The sequence below is a fragment of the Typopeltis vanoorti genome, chromosome 5 (assembly GCF_054136105.1).
Source record: "Typopeltis vanoorti isolate ZY-2024b chromosome 5, IOZ_Tvanoo_1.0, whole genome shotgun sequence".
Taxonomy (NCBI): domain Eukaryota; kingdom Metazoa; phylum Arthropoda; class Arachnida; order Uropygi; family Thelyphonidae; genus Typopeltis; species Typopeltis vanoorti.
The window spans coordinates 170,725,956-170,741,988 of NC_143553.1; the positions used below are offsets into that span (position 1 = coordinate 170,725,956).

At 33.8% G+C, this 16,033-nt stretch overlaps 1 protein-coding gene across 1 annotated transcript in view; it reads left to right on the forward strand.

Moving 5' to 3' along the window:
- The window catches only part of LOC150107055 (homeobox protein dve-1-like), a 254,064-nt gene that overhangs the window by 67,278 nt on the left and 170,753 nt on the right, over positions 1-16,033 (forward strand). The window lies entirely within an intron of this gene.

A 16,033-nucleotide genomic window follows, 5' to 3' on the forward strand; every position in this document is an offset into this window, starting at 1 on the left:
GATTAATAATAATTCAGCACAGCTGATTTGTTATCATAACCCATAACCTTTTGCAATTTTTGGAATATACTGATGAATGCAATGGTATATGTTGCTTTCTTGATTTTATTTTTTATGTTTGTTATTTCTTCTTTTTAACTTAATTCCCCTCCCCTCCCTCTCTTTTATATCTTCATAATGGTTTTCTGCAAGGAGAAAAAAAAATTCTTTGACTATCAGAATCATCACTGATACACTCTCAATATATCAAATACTGTTAGGAGACTTGCTCACCACACCTATCAACAATTCCTCACTGAAGCTCTCATGGGTACAGTTTTATTCTAAAGAAAATTCACTGTAGCAAACTGTCCACTATCACAAACTGTTTCCCTCTTCTTAACTTCCTTATGGGTTTGCCGGAGTCAGCTGTATTCAAATCTTGATGGAAGTTTTTTCACTTGGCTATGCTACCAATTATATTTGGTTTAATCCTTTGTCCAAGTGTAAGCAAACAAAGTTTGCACCTGAAGTATTTTCAGGACTGGGGCAACTCGTGGTAAACGTGATATAAGTTCTGATCACTTGCCTTAGTATCCCATAATGCATAGCACATATCCTTATGAGTATGTATAATGCTATGCATTATGGAAAGGGTCACTACCCAGACTGGTTTCGACCTTTATTGAGGTCTCATATGGGATACTAAGGCAAGTAATCAGAACTTTTACCACGAGTTGCCCCAGTCCTGAAAATACTTCAGGTGCAAACTTTGTTTGCTTACACTTGAATAAAGGATTAAACCAAATATATAATTGGTATTCAAATCTTCATACTCAGTACTGACTGTGATGACATAGACAGAGGAATGATGTGAGCTCTATGGTTGGAAAAACTTATGAATTCCATCAAGTGATGCAAGTAATATTTTTAATTTTTATAGGCATTTGAAGGCCGAGATAGAAGCTCAAAATCTTGCTAGACTGAACATTTAAAGAAATTCAAACAAGCAAAAAAAAAGATTAAAATCATAAAGTTCCTAGCAAGTAAATCAACAATTATCTTTATAGAATATCAAGCAAAAATACAGAAAAGCATTATTAACTTCCTGCCGGCTGAGGTGGATGAAATAGCCAGACCACCCTCGCATTTTTTATAGATAGAAACTTCATCAGCATTCTACCTTTTATACATCATTGTAATTACTCTTCTCTACTGTTAATCTCCCTTAATGGCGATTTTAGCACTATTAGCAGATTAACTGTGATGGAGCAACCTTTGTGTCACTTGTTTTTACCAGTCTCATCTGTGTTATTTGGAATTTCCTTTACCATTCTACAATATTTTACTTTTTTTTTCTGCACAATTATTGCATCTCTTCCCAAAAATAAAAACGAATTTCACATGTGCAAAAACAAGTAATCAATCCTGAAATGATGACAGATCAACCTTCGCAATGAATCTATTTAGCAGTAATAAATTTGCTGCCTTTTTATTCTTCAAATCAGTGCAATAGAACAAGACAGCTATATGTTCTTTCACTTTTCTGACAATATAGAAGCAGTTTTTTTTTTTTTTTTTTTTTTTTTTTTTTTTTTTTTTTTGTGAATTTTCAAATGTTTGTGTGCATTGAAAAGATTATATCAAATATTTATATTTTTTAAATAACATTTATTTAAATAAATATGACCTTTTGCTTCCTTTTCTTACAAACTACCATTATATGAATTTTTACATTTTAATTTTAGAAACGAATTTGTTTTTATGAACAGCAAATGATGTTAAACTGCATTACTTGGTTTCTTATTGTGAGTCTTTTTGTATCAAAAATTTATATCCAATGGTATTTTAGCAGGGACTCTTCACCTTCTTCTGTTGCTTAAAATTGCAACAGATTTTTTTTTGTATGATGCACATTACTATAATATCCAGCGTGTAATCACTGTAGATATGTTGAAAATATAATATGAAGGATATCCTATACAGAATGATTCAAAATTTATGCTTGTTTTGAAGATTTTCCTATTGCCCCCCCCCCCCTCCTTCCTACTGCTCTCCTGAAACTCAGTTACATAACTGCTCTGAATTTCTACTGGTTTGAAAACTTTCACAGACAGTATTCAAAACATATCACTTCATTTTACAGTTTTGACAAAAGAAATAAGGCAATAATATTGTTGTACCATTGAAGCTTCTAATTCTGTTGTATTTCTATGCAATCTAAAATCAGCTGTCTGCTGAAATTATTCTCATCATCATCATCATCATCATCAAATTCCTGCCATGTACCCTCAAGGGGTGTACAGGATATGACAGTACTACATGAAAAAATTACATCATTACTAACTTCCTATCTACAATTTTCCTCCAAATCAGTCTGTTACTTGTCAAGACTCCAACATTATCAGATCTTATATTTCTATCGTCTAAGGCACTTTGTACCGTATCAATCCACCTATATCTTGGTCTTCCTCTGGGTCGTTTTCCTGCCAACCTGGCAGAGAACACTTGTTTTGCTAATCTTTCCTCTCCCATTCTATTTAAGTGACCATACCATCTGAGATTAGCTCTGCTAACGCATTCCTGGATGCTGACAATGTCAAGTTCTTTCCTAATATCCTCATTTTTAATATGATATTGCCATTGATGCCATCTGTTCATGCCTCTAATCTTTCTCAGGACTCTCATATCTGCTGTCTCTAGTCTTTGGTCAAGTGTTTTACTTCTGACTCAGCTCTCAGATCCATAAGTTAAAATTGGTTTGAACACAGTCTTGTATACAGCTAATTTAGTGTTCCGACTAATTTCTTTCTTATTCCATATGAATTTATTCAATTGACTTCCCACGATACCAGCTTTGCTGATTCTGTTGTCTATTTCTATATTTAGTTTACCATCTTCAGTAAAAATTGTGCCTAAGTAGCTGAAATGTTTTACTTGTTCCACAGGTTCTCCATTCACAACACAGTTGACATTTTCAATGATTCTGCCTATTTTCATTGTCTTTGTCTTTTTATTGCTGACCTTCATACCATATCTATTACAACAGCTATTCAATTTAGTCAGAGAATCTTGCAGACTTGTAGCGGATTTATTTAGAAGTATAACATCATCCGCATAAAGCAATGAGCTGACATTAACATCTCCAATTTTGATATCAGGTTTAATACCACATTCCTTCATAATGTGATCCATATAGATAATGAATAACAGAGGGGATAATGTACATCCTTGTCTCACACCAGATTTAACATTAAACCATCTTCCTGTACTTCCTTCAATTCTAACTGCTGACTCACAACTCAAATAAAGACTAAGTATTGCTTGATATAATGCCCCATTGACACCATATAACTGCAGCGTATTGTATAGCTTCTCTCTTGGCACCTTGTCATATGCCTTTTCCAAATCGACAAAACTTAAATATAGATCTTTGTTATATTCCCATGCTTTCTCGACTATTTGTCGTAAAGTGAAGATCTGATCCTGACAGCCTCTATTTGGCCTGAATCCAGCTTGTTCTTCACCAAGCTTTTCTTCCACAATTCTTCTCAACCGTTTCTCAAGTATACTTGCATAGATCTTGCCAGGAACACTCAGTAGGGAAATACCTCTGTAATTCTCACATTCAGTTTTATTTCCCTTTTTATATATGGGTACTATGAGAGCTCTACTCCAATCATCGGGAATTCGTCCCTCTGTCCAGGCTTTCTGAACTATGCAGTGCAGCCACTGTAAGACTCTTATACCACCATACTTCAGCATTTCTGGTCGAATATCATCTACTCCTGCTGCCTTTCCACATTTCAAGCCTTTGATGGCTTTTTCTACTTCAAGTATGGATATGTATTCCTGACTGCATGCCTGGTCAGTGTTTTCTATCACTGTGCTGTCATCACTGCTTGTTTCATTTAGCAGTTTTTCAAAGTAATTACTCCATACTTCAAGGATATCTTTTTCTCCTGTTTTCATTTCACCTTTATCATCTCTAATTCCTTTTACAGCACTCTTTCCTCCATTCCTAAGCTTCTTCAACAACCTCCAAAATATTTTGCCACCTTCTTGATATTTATTTTCTATATTCTTGCCAAAGTCCTCCCATGACTTTTGTTTAGCTAGTTTTACACACTGTTTAGCTTTCTTACATTTGTTTCTGTATTCTGTAAGAGTAAAAGCTGACTTATTTGCCAGGAACTTTTGATATGCTTTCTTCTTTTCCTTCACTGCCTCTTTAACTTCCTGTGTCCACCAGGGAGTTCTGATTTTTTTATCTTTGCACACAACCTCACCACATGCCTCTCTGGCAGAATCAATCAATGTTTCCTTCAGAGTTTGCCACTGAATCTCCAAGGTTTGATTCCTGTTCTCAAACTCTTTCATTTTCTTTTCAATAATATTTCTGTATTTTAGTCTACAGTTTACATCTGAGAGCTGCTCAACTTTTATTCGCTTTAAAACTTTCTTACATGTTATTCTTTTCAGTATGAAATTCAATTTTATCCTGCTCAAGACTAAATAGTGATCACTTCCAATTTCAAATCCTCTGTACACTCTGGTGTCCTGCACCAGGGAGAAAACATCACTAGCAACAATAACATAGTCAATGAGACTTTTCTTATTCCTAGCCTTTTCTCTCCATGTGAATTTGTGCACATTTTTATGTTGGAACATGGTGTTAGTAATAACCAGTCCATGTCCTGAGCAGAAATCCAACAGATATTTGCCATTATTATTAGCTTTGCTCTTTTCTCCAAATTTTCCCAAAATATTTTTGTATGTCTCACAATCATTTCCTACTCTACTATTTAGATCCCCAACAAGGACCAACTTTTCCTTTTTCATTGTGTCAGTTGCTTTTTCTAAAGTCTCAAAAAATTCCTCCACTTCTACCTTAGTAGAACCTTCTGTGGGACCATAGGCACAAATAAGTCTCATTGTCCAGTTCCCCATTCTCATATTTGCCCACATTACTCTACTTGAGACTGACTGCCATTCAAGAAGATTAGCCTCGTATTTTGTGTTGAATATATGGCTACTCCTTCTTTTCCTTGATTGTTATTGCCTGAATATAACATTTTGTATTTATTGCTCAGAAAGATCTCACCAGTTTTGGTCTTTTTTGTTTCAGTCACCCCTATTATGTCGATCTGGTACTTATCTAATTCATCAGCTAGCTCCATTTCTTTGCCATTCAGGCTTCTTACGTTGATAGTACCGATCTTTAACTCTGGTGATGTTGAGTTGGGGTTTGTTTTCAGATTTGTTCCAGTAGCTGACTTTTCGGTGTTCGCCCTGGTTCCCTGGCGAAAACAACGGGGGCCTTGTTTAACCGGGCGACGCCCCAGCCGGCCTGAAATTTTGTCATGTTGTACCATCATTTTTTATTTTGGTTTAACCAATAAGAATACAATTTGGTCGGCTAAATCCCAAATTGCCAGCCCATCCTCGTTCGTTCAGTATCAAAGTAGATACCCAACAGGGTGCACCACGAGAAGGTGAGGATTGGACATTAGGTCAGAAGCCCTGGTCGGTTCTCCGCATTCCTTTAAAGGCTATGTGGAGGTCTCCTCTCAGTTATACAGCTTTGACCCTTAAGCAGCCCTGAAATTATTCTAAGTTTTAAAAATACTATGCTATATTTTCACCAAGTAAAACTGTTTATATGCATACCATACAAAAGAAAGTTCAGTGGTGTTATTTTTGTTTCTTTTTCTTAAAAAATTCTAAATATTATTACTTCTACTGCTGCTAGTCACTATTTCTGATATAGGCTATGTCTTTGAAATACTCAATAATAATCCTCTCAGCTGGAGGAAAAGCTAAGGGCTTAGATTACTCTCATTGCTATCGAGAAAGAAAAGAGAGAATACTTCGCTCATACTAACGCACCTCAAGCTCTAGTGCAGAATACATCAAGAATGTCTTGCTTCATTTTCAATTGTTGATTAGTAGACCAACAATATAACACAGAAATACTGACATTTCTTTTTAAAATAAGTTCTTCTCTGATGTTTTCATTTGTTTTTCTTTCTGTCCAGCTTGTTCTATTGATTTTTCTTAGGCATTTCATTTCAAAAGGATTGAGTTTATCCATTTCTTTTTTTTTTCCTTAAGATCCAGCATTCTGAGCCATAGAAAAAAACTGTGGGAATTATTATTGTTTTATATATCTTTAGTTTGACTTATTTGTCTAGTCTTTTATTGTTCTATATTTTTTTTGTAGTTTGCCTATTGTTATCCATCCATTACTGATTCTGTGTTTTATGGTTTCAAAATAGTCTAGATCTTCAGTGATCATTGAGCCTTAGGTAATTGAATTTCTTTATTTATTATTGTTTCCTATTTTCGTTTGGATTGCTTCTCTTTTTCTTCCTATTACCTATTACCATTACCATTAGTTTTGGTTTTTACTAAAATTGATTTTCATGTCATATTTGTTACTTGTTTGATGCTGCTTGGTCAGGATATTTTCTAATTTTTCTTGGCTGTGTGTAGTGATTACTATGTCGTCAGCATACTTTAAATGTGTTATATTTCTTCCATTGACAGTTATGACTTCACACATTTGTAGTCCTTCATCTACTACTTCTTTTAGGTTAAGTAAATATTGTGACAATGGAGCCTTGCATAACTCCTTTTGTTAATTGCTATTTGATCTGTTTCTGTGTTTTTGTATTTTACTACTGCTTATGTTTCTGAATATTAAATTGTATCAAGAATTACTAGGTATTTTAATGAGTTTTAGAATTTCTAGAATTTTAATGAGTTTGCTTCTGTTTATTGAGTCAAAAGTTTGTTTTGAAGAATAAAACAGCAATAGAGTTTTTTTTATTTTTGCCTCTCATAAGATCTGCTAATCTGTTTAATATGAAAATTGTATCTATTGTGCTTCTCCTATTTCCAAATCCCATTTGTTCTTCTTCCATTTGTTCTTCATAGGAATATTTAACTCTGTTTTGGAGAATTCTGATAAATATTTTATAGCAGTGGCTTAGAAGGGTAATAGGTCTATAATTAGTGCAAGATCTGACAATTTCACTTTTATTATCAAAAAATTATAAATTATTTGATATAATTATCTTGAAAAAACGAATTTTAATTATTTTAATTAAAAGAAAGGGCACGTGATATTTCAGAGAATTTATTTTAAAAATTATTTGCAAGACAATTGTTACAAACGTAAATCACTTGGGGAACATGCTCATGCATTTCAGTGTAAAATAGTACCAAAGTTTAGCTATTTCAACAATGCCACATATATAACGACATACAGAAAATGTCGTTATATCTGCTGATGCTAGAACGCTTACATAAATAACTCTTTTCTTGCATTATTTCTCTATTAGTTATAGTGTAATCAATTCACTGATTTTTGCCCTCTTGTGTTCTCCCATGTTATGTACAGTGATTTCTTCTTTGTACTACAAGAAAAAAAAACAGATAATAACAGAAGAAAAATATGTAGTATTTTGTTTTTCATTGGATGAATTTACAATGTTCTGTCTTTGTGTTTTGAAAAGAAAGTGCAAATGATTATTTTCTTACTATTTTTGCCAACAGAACATCTGATATAATTATAAGAGTGACATTTTATTGTTTATCTCCCATACAAGAAAAGAAATAAGGCAATAATATTGTTGAATCTGTCGAACTTTATTGTAGCAGAAATTTTTATTAGAAGACTTTGCTGTTTTGTAATAAAATAATATTAGTGCTACTTTGAAAATTTCTAATCTGTGGCACACACACACTGCTATGAAAATTTAATATTTAATAGACAAAGTTTTCACTTTCGACAAAATGTATTCTTATTTACTAAAAACAGTCTTATAATAAACAAATTTCAAAAACAGTTGCATTAGGTGGGATTGTAGTACATTGCAGTAATATTTCAAAAATGAAGAAATAAAACATCTCAGAGAATGATTTAGCCTACTATTCATAGAAATCATATATCAATAAATATTATATTATATATCAATATCAATAAATATCAAGCATCATTCATATATATATAATATAAATCTCCCACACAAGGAATTTGGAACCCATATGACATCAATGCTTGTGTTGGCAAGGAAAAAATGGTCACGTTATTATTTATATATTTTATTTTATTATTATTATTATTTGACACCTCCTTCAATGAGTCCAAGGATTCATCGAGGGAGGGCACCTGCTCTACAACTCTGTCTCCACGATTCAATCACCAACTAACTGCAAATACATCAATTTGTGGTTAGTTGGTGATACTAGTGGGGAAATACTAATGGTGGCCAACCACCACTAGTATTTCCAGACAATAATCACAAACATCCATGCCCACGGCAGGATTCGAACCCACAGCTTTTTGTCCTGAGAGTGGATACGCTATCCACTCAGCCAACCAGGCCGGAAATGATTTACTTTTCAATTATAGCATGTTTGCCTGATTGATAAAAATTGATATTTCATGAAAAACAGAATTTGAGTATTATGAGATAACACGAACATCTGTTAACAATTACTAGTAGATATTTGTAAAATTGCACATTACTAATAGTAACTGTTTTTCTTTCTTTCAAATTAGAAATAAAAATTTGACAATAACAGTAATAGTTAATCTTATTTTATTTGTTCTTCCTGAATGAGAATAATATTATTGTTATGTAACTATTGTTATTATCACTATGCTGCTATTACAGTTTACATTATGATAATACAATAAGTTTTCTGATATAAATTGATACATACATGAAAAATGTCCCTTTATCACATATTTAGTAAAATATTACTACTACTGCTAATAATAATAATGCTATTTTCTATGTTCTATATTCTGAAAGTAGCCATATTTCTTGTTTTTCCTTTCAAGTAGTGTAAAACTAGAAACCTCATATGTTCTAGGACGAACAATGAAAACTCTTCCAAGTATTACTTTTGCATTTGCTAGTTGTGGAAAACTAAGGATTTCATAGCTCATCCAGAAAACTTTGCTCTATAAGAACTGTGACCATGAAATTTCTGAAACAATAGAAATATTATCCCAGTTTCATTCCTTTTTAGAAATTAGGGCTCTTACTCATGCAAACAAACAAATTTGCTGGCAAACATCAGTTTTTCCAGATATATTGCCCATAGTATATGCCTCTGAAGCAGATGCGAGGAGAGTGCAACAGTTTTCTTCGGTTAGAAAACCTGAATTTGAAACCTGCGTAGTTCTATGAAAACCTTCAACAGGCTTTCAACTGAAAATAGGTTAGTTTCATACTGAGATGAAGGTTTTTCACTACGAGGAAGTCATGTTTTTCAGCAAATAAGTAAAGTACTGGAAAATAAACACACCATGTACTTGCCTCATAGTTGCTTCTGCTATAATTCCAATCAAAACAAAATCACAGCCTTAATCTGTCATTTTCCTGATTGAGACAACTAAGCTTGAGTAGTCAACTGGAGAGGGTCACTGTTTTTTTTACTAAGTGGCTGTGGACAAGAATCTTTACTTACTATTATAATAATGGAATTAACTTACGTAAAATATTCTTTATTCGTAGAATTTTCACCCGAGTATCACAGGTATCATCAGTACAGGTACAAAGTCTAATTAAACAATAACTGTTATATTCACAAAGCACCACCTAAGTAGCTAAGGTTAAATTTCCTGAATTTATTTAAAAAAATTTAAAAAAAATTTATATACTGGGGGGGTCTCCCCCCCTGGTGCCTACAATGCCCAACCCCTGAGTTCCGGGCTGGTAGGCTGGTTCTTTATGAATCTCGCTTTAATTATTCAAAATCACGAAATGAAAATAAAATATTTACTATATAATCAGTCATGACATTGCGCGTTATGCTAATTTCAGTAATGAATACTAACATGTACTGTTCCAATGGTCAACAGTGAGTTTGATTGTTGGAATCCTGAAACGATAAAATTGTTGTCTCATGAAGGCAAACATATTGTTGAAAGTTTCAAAACAATGAAGACATGACAAATTTTGGCTTATCGGCTTAATAAATTGTTGTCTCATGAAGGCAAACACAATGTTGGATGTTTCAAAACAATGAAGACGTGACATAAAAACGTTACAAATCTTTTTATATTATATAATAATTATTGTTATTGTGTGTGTGTGTGTGTGTGTGTGTGTGTGTGTGTGTGTGTGTGTGTGTGTGTGTGTGTGTGTACAATTACAAGTTAGGAAAGATTTGCTGATTTATAGAGTACTATCTCACAAGGGGGGGGAGACATAGACCATCGGATCTGTTTAAGTTAAGGGAGTGAAGTAACGTTTCACATGTTTCTTTGTAAAGCCGTTCCATTAGGAACTGACTTTTGTCTTGTTCCACTGAACTCTATGTCTAGTGTTTGACCCGTCAGAAAAATCTCCACATTCCTCACGTTACAAGCTACCAGTTTCCCTGCTCTTGTGGGTTATCATATATCGGATAAACAGAAAGATCTGCTCTGATCCAGTTAGAAGAACACAAGTGGTATATCCAGTACCTTGAACCTGAACAGTCTGGACTTGAAAAGCATGCCATCAACACTAGAGTTCACTGGAACAAGACAAAAATCATTCACAATAGAACCTAATAGAACGGCTTTACAAAGAAACATGTGAAACGTTACTTCACTCCCTAACCTAAAAAGATCCAATGGTCTATGTCTTTCCCCCTTGTGGGAGATAGTACTCTATAAATCAGCAAATCTTTTCTAACTTGTAATTGTACACACACACACACACACACACACACACACACATATATATATATATATATATATATATATATATATATATATATACACATTTTTTTTTTTTAAATTTAGGAAATTTAACCTTAGCTACTTCGGTGGTGCTTTGTGAATATAACAGTTATTGTTTAATTAGCCTTTTTACCTGTACTGATGATGCCTGTGATACTCAGTTAATTCCATTATTATAATAGAAAGTAATATGTCTACTCACAGAATTTTTTTTTTTTTTTACTGAAAAGATAAAAATCTTTACTACTGGCATGAATGCTTATAAAAATATTTTAGATAAGTAGATGTTTGGTTCTGTAAATAGCATAGTGCAAGACCATCACCCAGTTTATTGGAGGCTTGAAAAAAATAAACATGTTTAGTCTTATATCTGATGTTAATTACATATAGCATTAATGTGTTATAAATTTCCAAACTTTTGTGGTTGTGGACATAAAAATAAAAGTGCTTGCACCTAGAGGGCATGTGTCCCGATGATCCTCCCTATTTTTATTTTATTCTCTCAAAAAAGGTACTATTAGGCACTTCAAGAGGAACAATATATTATCTGTATGTTATAAAAATAACTTAAACAAATTCCTCTTCAAGAGGAACAATATATTATCTGTATGTTATAAAAATAACTTAAACAAATTCCTCTTCAAGAGGAACTGAATCATTACACTCAGTCATGTCTCTATCAGTACTTGTAATCCAGAAGGAAGTGTTTATTTATTTATTTTTGTGGGTGGTCAAGTTTCTGAGAAATAGAATTAGCAGCATTCGACTATAGAAATCTGGGGAGATTGCCTGTTTTCTTGCTTGCTGAAGGACCATAAACTTGTGGCAGTGATTTGGCAATTTCTACTCTGTAATCTGGATATGTTATGGTAGACATATCTTTTTACAGGAGGAAACTGTTCCAAATAATAATCCAATATATGTCCAAACACTTCTTTTTTTGTAATAATTTTTACGCTGTTTCCTCGTTAGAGTAAAATGATAGCTACTGATCGCACCTGTAGACTTCTCCCATAGTGTCAGTATATGCACATACAGCAATGGGTTTGCCTTTCTTGAAACCATGCGTCTCCACGAATTCCATTGACAGATTTTGCAGGGAAGACAGCAGAAAAACATCTTTTTGTTTTTCCAATAGCACAGAGACTTTCCCTAGCTTCTTAGCTCGGATTTCAACTCTCTCTCAACAGTTTTCCTAACACCAGATCTGGAGGATGTCTCACCTTTTTGCATTTAGGTACAATTACAATCTGTACAATGCTGTAAATACAAATCAGCGAGTTCGGGATCCATATAGTAGTTATCCATTGTAACTCAGTAACCTTGCCTCAAAAAGGGGTCAAGTAATCCCATTACTACAGCATCAACAAGGGAAGATCCAAATATTTATCATGTTCAAGTACAGTCTACTTTCCCCTATAAGGTCTGAATTCCCAAAGTTATCAACTTTGTGGTATGCAAAGCAGAAATTTACCCCATACTTTGCTCTCTTTTGAGGAATATACTGCTTACATTTTAGTCTGTCTTTGAATGGCATAAGGCTTTCATTTATATTCACGTCTCTCTCTCTCTCTCTCTCTCAGGAATGCATAGTGATTTAAATTTTGGACAAAATGTCATCAGAAAATCATAAATCCTCATTACTCTGAAAATGCAAATACTTCACAATGAGACTAAATTGTTTTTCAGTCACATAATGTCACAAAACATTGACATGTTCAGAATGCATTCTGTAGATGTACATTTTGAGAGGGGGCATTTTCGCGATACCTTGCACAATCAAAAGCATTATAAATGTAAGTGGTGTGTTGATACCTATTGGGCTCCAAAGTGAACTGCGAGAATGCAGACTGTACTCAGCTTGCTGATGTTGGCAAGCATAAAGGTAAGTCTCTTCCACTATGAAGGAAAGAATATCATCTAGAAATAGACTGCAGAAGCCTAAAATATTGCTGTGTCAAAATCTTCAGTAGTTCCTGGCAAAACTGTGGACAAGCTGGTATGTGCTCAGTGGCAATCACCAATCTTCCACATGAAGGTATGTCTATGCTACATGCAAAATCTTCACAGCTAGAAAAATTTCCCTCATCAACATCAGTAGAGTAAGAGCTACTTGAAAGGCGAAGGCTCCAGTTTTCTGTATCTCCAGAACTTTTCTTTTTTTATCCCATTCTTTGCTTTCTTTTGAGAATATACTGCTTACATTTCAATCTGCTTTTGAATGGCATAAGTGGCATGGGGTAAAAAAAAGAGTTCTGGAGATGCAGAAAAATTGAAGCCTTTGCCTTTCAAGTAGCTCTTATTCTACTGATATTGAGGGAAATTTTTCTAGCTACAAAGATAGCGATTTTGCATGTAGTTTAGACATGCCTTTGTGCAGAAGATGGGTGATCGTCACTAAGCAGACAAAGTATAGTACTGAAAAATTGGTGCTACTACTTACCATTTCAGAAATGAATTGTGCCTTAGATATACTTGCTAACAGTGGCACACCCAGAGCCACTGTTAGCAAGTATATCAAATTAAAAAATGACAAAGAAAAAGGAAAAAACAAAATTTTCCAAAAATCTTTTCCTGATTAAAATTAATTTTTTTATTTATGTTGTGTCATGTCTTCTATTTCTATACTACTTATGAATTAGCAATCATTGCAGATGTTCAGTTATAAGTTATATGCAATGCGTAGTGTGTATTCTTAAATTGTATACTCAAACCCCCCCCCCCCACGCAAGTGCACTCCTGCTTGCTAATATTCCTTTCTGCTCCAGTAACAGGCTGTAAGCTAACAAAAATTGAGAAAGTGAGGAAAGAGCACGTCCAGTAGATGTACTAAACATTCCTAATAAGTTCCTGAATACACACAGTAATTTTTTTTTTAACACCTTTCCGATTGATTTACAAGTATTCAAAACATTTTATTCTGATATTGTTTTTATAGGATGACACTGTTTTTTAAACGCTAATTTCCCCAAATCACATAATTTAATGATTTATAATTATCAGGAAATAATATCAATGAGAAAAAATATAAAATTTGCTAATTTATAATAATCACAATTTAATATCTGTATCAGAATATTAAAAGTTCTGGTACAACTACTTTTGAGGAATAACAAATTCAAACAAAACGAATGATCAAGTTCTGGAAGAATAAAATGTATCGGCGACTAAGATAATAATCATCATCAAATTCCTGATATGTTCACTCAAGGGATGTTCAGGATATAATAGTATACATGACAAATTTACATCATTACTAACTTCCTATCTACAATTTTCCTCCAAATCAGGCTCTTACCTGTCAAGACTCCAACACTGTGAAATCTTATATTTCTATCTTCTAAGGCATTTTTTACTGTCTCAATCCACCTATATCTTGATCTTCCTCTGGGTCTTTTTCCTGCCAACCTGGCAGAGAAAACACTTGTTTGGCTAATCTTTCTTCTCCCATTCTGTTTAAGTGACCATACCACCTGAGATTAGATTTGCTAATGCATTCCTGGATGTCAACAATGTGAAGTTCTTTCCTAATATCATCATTTATAATACGATGTTGTCATTGATGCTATCTGTTCATGTCCCTAATCTTTCTCAGACTCTCATCTGTGGTCTCTAGTCTTTGGTCAAGTGTTTTACTTCTGACCCAGCTCTCAGATCCATAAGTTAAAACTGGTTTGAACACTGTCTTGTATACTGCTAATTCAGTGTTTTGACTAATTTCTCTCTTATTCCATATAAATTTATTCATCTTACCATACCAGCTTTGTTGATACTGTTGTGTGTTTCCATATTTAATTTGCCATCATCATTATGAAATTCCTGCCATGTACCCTCAAGGGATGTACAGGATATGATAGTACTACATGAAAAATTTACATGAAAAATTTAATTTACCATTCTTCACTAAAAATCATTCCTAAGTAGCTGAAATGTTTTACTTGTTCTATAGGTTCTCCATTCACAATGCAGTTAATATTTTCAATGCTTCTACCTGTTTTCTTTGTCTTGTTATTGCTGACCTTCATACCATATTTATTACAACAGTTATTCAATTTAGTCAGGGAATCTTGCGGACTTGTAGCAGATTTATTTAGAAGTATAACATAAGTTATTGTCGATAAATTTGCTTGAATATTACGTAGTTTTGTTTGCCTTGCGTATCTTAGTGCGTCTGTTTGTTTGTTTTTGGTGTTTCATTTTATAATTTGATAAAATACGTTAGAAGTAAGTATGGCTCCCGTACAAAGGAAAATGGCGGCCAGTAATGATGATTTGCCATCTTTATTCAAGAATGGTAATATAAAGAAGATGATTCAGTGTGCTATCTGCGAAATGTACGCTTTGCAGAGTGTGGTCAGAGTATGGTTAGATGATAATAAAGGAGTGAATGTGTGTAGAAAATGTAAGGAGAATGAGGAATTAAAGTGTATTTCGGGTCGTGAGCGTGATATTTTTGTCAAACTTCAGAATGATGAAAATAGTGATATGACAAGAAATGGCGAGGTTGTACCAGAGAACTGTGAGGGCGTGAATGTAGAAAGTGTGAATGATAGTATTAATTCAGAGCATATTAATGGTTTTACAGAGAATAAAAAAGATGAGATAGATGCAATGAGTGAGATCGCGTTGTTGAGTGGAGCGATACAAAGAGCAAAACGGCAGCTAGAGTGTATGAACAAAATTCGACTGAGTGAACCAGCCAATAATAAAAAGTATGATAGGAAAAATAAGTGTATGAGTGTGAACATAAACAAAATGAAGGATAGAGTGCTGTATGGAGACTCGTTAGTACAAGGTGTGTAAGTAGAGGATTTGACAAAATCGTACCAACTTGGTGCGACCATAAAGGATGTAATTGAGTCTATTAGAGAGCAAAAGGAAAGGGTGAAAGAAATGATTGTTGTGGCAGGTACGAATGATTTGAAAGGAGATAAAATGGAAATAATAGAGGACCTGAATGAATTGTTTGAGGTAGCAAAAGAAAAGAGTGAGAGAGTTAGAATGATTAGTCTTTTGCCACAGTATGACAATGAAATGCTTAAAAGGAGAGCCTTAATTGCAAATGACTTTATGGGTTATGTATGATGAGTGGTGTGGAATTTGTGGACGTGTGGAGTGAGTTCGATGGGCGAAAGGATCTATATAAGATGGGTGGCTTGCATTTGAATGGATATGGTGTAAGGAGACAAAAGTGTTGCTGAATGTAGTGGATGTGCAAAATCAGGGAAACTAGATTTATTAAGGGGGGGGGGGTAGATATACAGTCCTAAGGGAGGCAGTTGAATGTATGAATGAGTATAATATTCC